Below are 11,053 nucleotides of genomic sequence, written 5' to 3'. Positions count from 1 at the left end.
TTTTTTGATAGTTAACTTGAGACTATTAACAAAGATCAATGGTTCAATATACTTTAACATTAAATAATTACAAAATATAGCTACAACTTAATGCAAAAAGTCCAATGCCTTCATGTTGTCGATATCTCATACAGTTTTAGAAAAGAAGTGAAAATAAACCAAAATCAAACAATATATGACCTTAAATCTAATTTAAGACCAACGACCTCATATCACAAGACCCTAGGTTTCTGTCATTTATGGTTCACAAGTTGGAAATGTATATAACTTATGGGGAAATAACTGCCATATGGAGTGGTCAAATCGCTTCGCTAAAAAACAGACAAATCATGGAATTGAAATAACGAGCAACTTGGTGAAACACTTACAAGAAAAACAGTGTTCGGGGAGATAACTTTTACAAAAAAAGTATACAATTAAGCAGGGTTATTTTCAAATAATGCAATATCTTATACCAAATCAAAGCAACATCTTGCGAAACAAAAGTTACACGCAAGCAACAAAAGTGACGAAAGACAAAAAACAAAAGAACAATTAAAAACTTATTACTCATAGAACAATTGAAGGTCTTTCCTTATCAATTTTCGAAGTACTGAAGAAGAAGCTAGTTCCGGTTAACTTAAAGTTAAAATGTGCATTAAATTATAAGTTTCTTCATACTGATGCGATGAATAAGTGGTTTCTATATACTTTTTAGTGAAACACGAGAGATAGCATGCTTTCTCCGGTGAAGTAAATGTCACTTCCGGTCAGATATGAAAGTTTTTTTCACACTGATTCCAAAGAAATAATTTGCCACTTCTGGTTTATGCAAAGTCACTTCTAGTTTTTATTGATAAGTTAATTTTATCTAAATAACAACACCTATGTACTTAATCATGAAAAAAAAGCACACATTGATACATCCAGTTTTTTCAAGCTCACACCCAGTTGTTATATGTCAAGGTCATAATCTATAACAGACGTTTGAAGCTTGGACTTCAAAATGCTGTCAAACTAAAAGCCTATTCAGATATTCCTGCCTACAGCTGCGTTTTTCATCCAATTTCTGAAGATATTTTTGCAAAACATGAAAATAAAATCCATCCGTTAGGTATACGTTTCAAACCACATTTAGCTTCTTTTGATTTAAAATCTGTTGCTCAAGTTGAAACTTGCAAATGTCCTCCATGGGAACTTCCCAAACCAGAAATGATATTTGATCTCCGTGAACACAATAAAAATAAAACAAATCCTCTTTTAACGAGGCCCAATCTAAAGAATTATGAAAAATCTGACCAATAAATATGTCTGATTTTTTTCCTCAATTCCTATTAAAGTATAATGAATGAATTAAGCTTAAAAAATACGTATCTTGCCTTTATTGTAGTAACGGGAGGGACATGCTAAAATAGGGCTAATATTATATTGGATATATAGTAAAATTTGCCCTGAAATGAGCTAAAAGTGAATCTAAAAACAAGAATGTGTCCTCAGTACACGAATGCCCCACTCGCACTATCATTTTCTATGTTCAGTGGACCGTGAAATTGGTGTAAAATCTCTAATTTGGCATTAAAATTAGAAAGATCATATCATAGGCAACATGTGTACCAAGTTTGAAGTCGATTGGACTTCAACTTCATCAAAAACTACCTCGACCAAAAACTTTAACCTGAAGCGGGACAGACGGACGAACGGACGAACGAACGAACGGACGGACGGACGCACAGACCAGAAAACATAATGCCCCTCTACTATCGTAGGTGGGGCATAAAAAAGTGTTCAATAACTAATTTTGTTTTTCACATATGACATGCATCAAACATCAATCTTTCGATTCAAAGTCAGAAAACCAGGTGTTGCGGTGGAAAATTTTGATAGGGGGCTCTCAAAACCCACATTTTACCACTTCTTTTAATGAAAATAAAAATATCCAAAATACAATCATCTAAAGCGTTGTGAGCGGAGTAAGCTTCATTAAACAGTTTCTGAGCAATATACTCTTGCTTGTAATTTTCAAATTCTGGATATAACATTTTGAAAAAATGGTAAAGTATCACAGAATCCAACAATATATCTCAAAAAATGATTCCATAATTTATAAAACGTTAACTGATTAAACAGTATGATACTGTCAAATCGCCTATTGTTATGAGCAGCAAGCACAATGTGTTTGTCACTGGCACAAAGTGACATTAAAAACTGTATGAAATCTAAAAGAACTTGCTGTGGGTGTGTATGATAAACTGGTTCATCATTGTAAAGGAGCTCATTTGTCACTGTATTAAACTTTAAGCCTGTCACTCTACATGCATCCTCTGAAATTTCTTGAGTAGGAGTTGCGTATCTGTTAAATTCCTGTTTCTCACAAACTGCAGACATTTGTCTGATTGAACTTTGTCTACCTATAAAAAAAAGAAAGTAACTTAAAATTTTGATGAAAATAAGTAGATTGATTGATTGTCATGGTTAAAGTTCAACTGCAAATATCTCCACATCCATCATGCTTACCAAACTGGCGTAGCACTACAGATAGTAAACTGTTCGTTATTCCGTCTGGGTAACCTTTGTTTTATGAAACATGAAAGAAAAGCTTTTAAGGAGAGCGGTAATTGTTTTTACTGAGAGTTTTTTTATATTTGCCTTTTATTTTGTGGAGCCTTTTGGATATGTTCTTCTTTACATGATTTAAGTCACTGACCTTTTCCAAACATGAGTCGACTTCACATCTTGCCCGATTGAATGCTGTAAATCGTCATCTCCTATAAGTGTAATTACCGGGGTATCTTTCTTTTTGGCGTCTTTGAGTATTTCCAGAAACATGTCTGGTTCCATAGATTTGGCTGAGCCACACCAATTCTTACGACATTAATGCTTTGTTGGTAGCCGTTTTTTTCAATTTGGCCACATCACATTTTATGCATCTCTTGTATCGAGCACTATAGCCAACAACCTTTCCTGTCTTTTCCCAATCATTGAATCTGTTCCTACAAAAAAGTTTTCAATTGAATAATTTTTTCATGTTACTGGATTTCATTAATTACGTGTTACACCAACTTTTATGTCGAAAGGAATCTAACTCCTCAAATATAATTGTTTTTTTTCTTCACATAATTGTACCCTTCATAAAAATAGTTGATACCAAGAGTATTGTATTTTCATAACCCTGTTCATTTTTATGCGCATGTTTTTTTCTGATGGTGGGAAATATTCTTGTTTACATCTATGTCATTTTCAATTTTGTTTTGCCAACAATAATAAGCAAATTTTACATACAATTTTCCTTACTTACAAAAAAACTAAAGAGAAAAAAATAGAAGATGTAGTATGATTGCACATGAGACAACTCTCCACAAGAGCCCAACATGACATAGAAATCAACAACTATAGGTCACTGCACTGCCTTTAACAATGACCAAAGTCAATACAGTATAGTCAACTGTTAAAGGCCCCAAAGTGGCAAATCAAACAATTCAAAGTGAAACTAGAAAACTAACGGCCTCATTCATATAGAAAACAAGAATGTGTCCATAGTACACGGATGTCCCATCCTCACTATCATTTTCGATATTCAGTAGACTGTAAAAATGGGATTAAAACTTTAATTAATAAAAAAATAGAAAGATCATATAATAGGGAACATCTGTACTGAGTTTCAAGTTTATTGAACTTCAACTCCATAAAACATACCTTGACTAAAAACTTTTACCTGAAGCGGGACAACAACTGATTTACAGGCTCCTGACTTCGGATGGACACATCCTGTCTATGATATTTCTTTAAATCGATTATTTTAATATATGTTTTTGCCTACAGCTATACATGCATTTAAGCTTATTTTTGATTTTTATCAAAATCTAACGAGGTCAAGGTGAATTTTGAATATTGACTGATGAAGTATACGTTTTGTCAGAAAAGCCCGGAAAAAGTAAACAAGATGGATAAAATTGAATTGTTATAATATCTTCAGCAAAATTCTTTTGCAAACGATGAATCTTTTATCGCAAACATTTTATTATTTTTTGCAAAATGTGTAAAAATGGGTACTGCCATCAGAAACCCTGCTTTCAAGCATGATATATCGGTTCAATATTTCTTAGTTTTAAGAAAAAAATATTTTTTTTTTAGTTGTAGTATGACATGTAAACAGACCATAATACTTCAGTCTTAAGATAGGTGAATTATAAAGATATAGTTACCAGACAAACTATTGTAACACCTTCCTGAGCCCCTTCTCTGATAAGCTCCGTCTGCTGATGCTGTTATTCCAGTTACATTAATAGGGTCACACACAGAATAAGTGTTATCTATTGAAGGTATTCCACTACTGGCTGTTGCAGTTTCTGACCCACTACCAATGGCATGAATTGCATCAATGTCATCCTTATCTGCTTGTAAAGTACCTGAAATGAAAAAATGATTGGAGAGTTAAAAGATAAAATCACTTCATATGGACAGCAACCTACAACAGGTCTGACAATGTCTGATTCCTCTGAAAATTTAAGGACATATAGATCTTGAACCCATGTCAAATTTATTCTAATTGCTTTAATTTCAGAGATATAAGCTAAAAACTGCATTTCACCCCTATGATTTATGTATAGCAATGTCAGCCATGTTTGTTTGACAAAACAGAAAATAAAACACAAACCTTGTACTAAATAAGGATAATTAAGACTTAGTTTGGTGTGCATTGTTTCATAGCAGGTTTATTTAAAGTTAACAAACTCAAATAATAAACAAATTACATGTGAGCAAAGTAGGATCTAGCGAGCCTCTTGTTTATAATATGAATACAGTCCTATTTTTCTTTGAAGACTGACATATAAACACTTATGTTGCATTAATTATGACTTAAACTTCAATTCATGCTCATTCAAAATAGTGCCAATCTTCACACAGCAAATCGAATTCACATTAATATTCATGACATGTGTAGAGTGGTTCAATCCTTTGCAGATTAATATTCAATATTAGAAAATATCAGGCTTCCACAACTCTTGTCATTAAATAGTCATCATTTATTTACTCACAAGTTTTGGATAGCAATCCCTCCTCAAACAAAGCATTGTCAACTGACTGTTGTGCTATATGTTCAAGTATATGCCCAACCTCTTCACATCGTCTTCTTATCAGGCTTTCAATGACATCTGGCAAATTAAGTGATGTAAATAAATTATTTAGCTGTATTGGTCCTATTCCACTGTGTTACATACCTGAAATATTAGTTTTCATTTAAAAAATTGCCGTATTTGTATGTGTCAATACATTTATGTACATATAGGAATCTGATGTACAGTAGTTGTCGTTTGTTTATGTAATTTATACATGTTTCTCGTTACTCGTTTTTTATATAGATTAGACCGTTGGTTTTCCCGTTTGAATGGTTTTACACTAGTAATTTTGGGCCCTTTATACCTTTTTGTTCGATGTGAGCCACGGCTTCTTGTTGAAGGCCGTACATTGACCTATAATGGTTTACTTTTATAAATTGTTATTTGGATGGAGAGTTGTCTCATTGGCACTCACACGACATCTTTCTATATCTAATATATGTATATTTTAAATCTCAAAATTTGAACAACAGTACTATTATAAGATGACATACTGCAGCTGTGCTATTTGAGTCGTCACATTGAATTGTCCGTATATTCATCTATGATATACAGTCAGTGACCATATATCCCCTGGTTTATGATGAAGACAATGGGTTTATGTACAGTTTAATTTATGACGTCAATAAAAAATACAGGTTGGCGGAAAATTTACGCCTTTCGCTGAAAAATTAAAAACATTAGTTTTTACTATAAATACTTCATTTAGATCAGTTGTAAGATTTGAAGTATATAAAGAAACGGCATACATTGTTTCAAATATAAATTGTATTTGAACTCGGCTGGAACAAACCTTTTTCTCGCCACAGCTTCGCTTTCTACCTCTTTCTAAGCCTTGTACAAATAACATTTATATTTGAAGACATCAAAAGATTATAACCAAAAGCTGAAAAATTTTCCTAAAATTACTAATTCGGGTGCAGAAGCCCAACAAAAAGTTGCCTGATTGGTCTGAAAATTTCAAGGCAGATAGATCTTGACCTAATGAACAATTTTATAAGAGATATAAGCCAAAAACTGCATGTTACCCTATTTACTATTTTAGCCATGGCTGCCATCTTGATTCATGGGCAGGGTCATCGGACAAATTTTATAAACCAGATACAATAATGATGATTGTGGCCAAGTTTGGTTAAATTTGTCTTAGTAGTTTCAGAGGAGAAGATTTTGTAAAAAAGACGAGGGACAAACAGTGAAGAGAAAAGCTCACATGGCCTTTTTTACTAATTCTGTTTACTTAAGATCTTGCCTTGAGCTGATAGACAATTTAATTTTTATATGGTGTTTTTTTTATTAACAATCAGCAATCAGTATATCTGGACAACTGATCTGTCAAATTAATTGCTATTTTTTTTAAAAGAAACACAAGTATTTAATGATTTCAATACACACATAATATAAATATAAAAAGTCTGGTTAAACGGTTATATATACATGTATAATTATATATAAGAAGGGGACTAAATCAGGCCATAAAACAGAATAAGTTTGTTTACACTAACGCTACCTACTTTGAAAATACTGCCTACTCAAAATGTTTTATTGTCCTGATGTGAAAATATTTTATTATGGCATCTTGTTATTCTAAACTATTTCCCAAAATTGATCGCCCTGAAGATCACAAAAAACATTTTATTAAAATAAATTATGTCAATAAAGGTTTTGATTTTGTAAAAATTGCCGGTATATTTAACGACCATTCCGTTAAAGAACAAATTCCTGGATATTTTGACAATACTGAGCTACCTCTTATTTGTTACATTTACAAGAAATCTACCCGGAAATTTATGTTTAATTATAGTCAATTGTGTAAAGATGTTAATATCAGTGAAAATACACCTACTTCATGTAATTGTAGTACCTCTGAATATATTTATGGACCGATTTCCCATGTTATAACAGGAGATCTTAACATCGTTCAAGACCGAGAGTTAAAATCATTCCTCAGTAAAGGACCTAAATATCGTCTCCCGTCAACTATTAATTGGAATGATTGTCGTAATATCATCCACGACTCACTCCATACTTACTGTATGAAATGGATAAAACGGGAAAAAGCTGACAAAAAATCTTTGGACTCTTTTTTGAATTCAGTAATGAAGATAGTTGATATACGTATTCAACATTTTAAGGAACATTTTACTATTAACAATAACCACAATAAACCTATTTCTCGTATCAAACATAAACTAGCCAAGACATTGTTTTTGTCCCGGCCGATAAAGCTGCTAATAATATTATTATTGTTTGACGTAAATTTTACATTGAGGTTCTTAAAAAAGAAATCACCAATTCACCAACATTCCAACTGACTCCATTTTCAGAAAACGACATCTGTAACAAACATAAACTTTTAGCTACCGCTTTACAAGCAGAGCCAAATACAATGAAAGTCCCAACTATGTATTGGCTTCCGAAGCTACACAAAACACCTTACAAATATAGATTTACTTCGTCTTCAAGCCATTGTTCCACTACTAAATTGTCTCTTCTTCTTACCAGCACACTTGGTACCATTAAAAACCTGATAATAAATTGTTCAAATAAGGCCTTCGAAATAGTGGAATTAATCACTTTTGGAGTGTCAAGAACTCGTTGGAAGTACTTGATAAATTGCATGCTTATATTGGTGATTTTGAATCTGTTCATAGTTTTGATTTTTCTACCCTGTATACCACATTGCCTCACATTCTCATTAAGAAAAAATTCACACACCTAATTCAATGGGCATTTAAAAAATCAGAATGTGAATATATATGTTCAAACTCTTTTAGGTCATTTTTTAATAGCAATAAACAAAAAAACTATGTCAATTGGACATGCTTTGTTACTATATATGCCCTTGAATTTTTACTAGATAACATTTTTGTTTGCTTTGGGGATTCCGTATATCGTCAGATTATCGGAATTCCAATGGGGACTAACTGTGCACCACTTATTGCGGACCTGTTTTTGTATTGCTATGAGTTACAATTTATGCCAAAAATAAGCAAAGACCCATCGAAACAACATCTGATAAACAAATTTAATAATACTTTAAGATATTTGGATGATATTTTGGCTCTCAATAATGACGACTTCAGTATGTATATTAAAGAAATTTATCCTGTTGAACTTACTTTAAATAAAGCTAATACTAACAATGACCACTGCCCTTTCCTCGATCTTGATATCTATATCACTAACGGAAAGCTGAATACTAACATTTATGATAAAATAGATGATTTTTCATTTCCTATCGTTAATTATCCATTTTTAGATGGTGACGTTCCCTTGTCACCATCTTACGGTGTTTATATATCTCAACTTGTACGATTCGCTCGTGTATGTAACAATGTTTTAGATTTTAACGAGAGAAATTTATGTATTACTGAAAAATTATTACACCAGGGTTTTCGATATCACAAACTAGTCAAAACATTTACTAAATTTTATCATCGGTATAAGGACATCATTCGTAAATATAGCTCAACATGCAGACTGCTTATGTTCAGGTATTTCACATCCAATTGTTTATAGAAATATTCTTTATAAAGCACACAGATATCAGTATTCACCTCAAAAACTAACAAAACCTTTGAATAGACTTATTTAGAAGGGTATAGTTACGATACTGTTAAGTTGTCAGGTCATTAAAGATTGCATATTTTGGCGTTAATATTGATTCACTTATAGGGTCTTTGCATCGGAACTAAACACATTTATTCAAAAACCAGTTGTTGGCATGACACGGGTTATGTTCTTCTCATATATGTTATGATGGTATGATACTAAACCCCTAACGGGAAGGATTGTGCCTGATGTTCATATGATGAAATCATAATCTTTCAGTCAGTTTAATTGAAGTCTGGAGCTGGCATGTCAGTTAACTGCTAGTAGTCTGTTGTTATTTATGTATTATTATCATTTTATGTATTTTCTTTGGTTACATTTTCTGACATCAGACTCGGACTTCTCTTGAACTGAATTTTAATGTGCGTATTGTTATGCGTTTTCTTTTCTACATTGGCTAGAGGTATAGGGGGAGGGTTGAGATCTCACAAACATTTTTTGAGCCTGTCCCAAGCCAGGAGCCTCTGGCCTTTGTTAGTCTTGTATTATTTTAATTTTAGTTTCTTGTGTACAATTTGGAAATTAGTATGACGTTCATTATCACTGAACTAGTATATATTTGTTTAGGGGCCAGCTGAAAGACACCTCCGGGTGCGGGAATTTTTCGCTACATTGAAGACCTGTTGGTGACCTTCTGCTGTTGTTTTTTTCTATGGTCGGGTTGTTGTCTCTTTGGCACATTCCCCATTTCCATTCTCAATTGTATTTTTATTCAGATAGACATGAACATGATGAAGACTAATAAACATTGATACATAAATTTCTCTTTGCCAAAAGAATTTTAGAGAAATAGCCTACCTAGCTACAAATGTACCCACGGTCTCGATGTTGGGTAGGGTTTGGGCAAACCAAAATATGTCTAAGTTTGGCCTCATTCTGTCATCAAATTTTCACTGATTTAGGGTTTAACCACATTTCGGCACATGATGTTGAAGGTATAGCTATAAGAGTATTTGGTGCAAAGTACAGAATAAATTTAGAATGTACATGTACAGTACATAATATAAAAAAGAAGATGTGGTATGATTGCCAATTAAACAACTGTCCACAAAACACCTAAATGACGCAGAAATTAACAACTGAAGGAAACTATACAGCCTTCAACAGTGAGCAAAGCCCATTCCGCATAGTTAGCTTCAAAAGGCCATGAAAGCTATATTATAATTATGTCAAAACCACAATCCCAATTCAGACAGTATCAAGCTGGAATATTCTGTCCAATTGCTCCAATTGTCCAGGGTTTAATTTGCGCTAAGTGAAGCATTTTATTCTACTGTGTTAACGACCTTTTTCACTGGATGATGTCAGATTTTGGTTCTGTAAATTTTATTTTGTACATGTATTTCTTACATTCGTGCCAGACAGAAAAAACAACAAAAAACAATAAACTAAAGCCTGCAAAGGCCTCATCTTAGGAAAAAAAGCCTTGCAAGACATCATAAGTATTTACAGTCGAGAAATTGGTACCAGGTAAACATGCTACATGTTAATATGAAGTATAAATATACAGGGTGTGTAGATTTTATTTTTGCACTTACCAGTTGCAAGTTTGGTGTTGACATCAAATATCCTTGGCCCATGGGATGAGTTGTAGGTTTTGCCCATGGCAACACGTACAAAGTACAAAGTCATTACAGTTATAACAACGAACAATCAGGTGACCACATAAACCAGCAGGCAAAATTCCAATTCCATCTTTTAACTTCAATGTAATGTCACATCTAGAACATCTCATGTTATCAAAAAAGGTCGTTATGTCAATAAAATGGTTGGTATAACCAATTGGCTTTAATTTTCCAGAAAAATATAAGTCATTTATATTATCAAAAGATGTACAAGATTGATACGTGTGATCATGTTGGAAAGAACCTGGTGTAAAAGATGTATCAAAATCGGGTGTAAAAGTAGTATCAAAATTGGGTGTAAAAAACGTATCAAAATCAAGTGTAGGTGGTGTATCAAAATCAGTTGTTGCTAAATCGGGTCTAGAAATGTTGTCTAATCTGTTGTTGTAAGTCTCTGCCTGACATTTTTAATAAAAACCGACCGTCCTTCTTTCGGCTAGGCATGTCGTCTGAATATTGTTTACATTGCCGTAAATGGCGCGAAACTATGTCGTAAACAATAATAACAGTATAAATGTAAATAAAATATGACTACGATCAAAAATTGTTTTATTTTATCATTTTGGTGCCTGAAGAAATGTCTACATTTATTTTATGTCTTTTATGAAAACCGTTAAACCAACTACCGAAAATGCCCGAGTTGCGCAATATTCAAAAACGTGTTCTAGATCGGGCCTCGTTAATTCAGCAACACTTTGCTGAAATTAAAGCCAATTATTC

General features: G+C 32.9%; 1 pseudogene; it reads right to left on the bottom strand.

Moving 5' to 3' along the window:
• Window positions 1–1,826: 1,826 nt before the first annotated feature.
• On the bottom strand, window positions 1,827–10,737 carry LOC139484273 (uncharacterized; annotated as a pseudogene).
• Window positions 10,738–11,053: the final 316 nt, after the last annotated feature.

Source organism: Mytilus edulis, chromosome 8, assembly GCF_963676685.1.
Source record: "Mytilus edulis chromosome 8, xbMytEdul2.2, whole genome shotgun sequence".
Taxonomy (NCBI): domain Eukaryota; kingdom Metazoa; phylum Mollusca; class Bivalvia; order Mytilida; family Mytilidae; genus Mytilus; species Mytilus edulis.
This window is presented reverse-complemented; position numbering and strand designations above follow the sequence as displayed.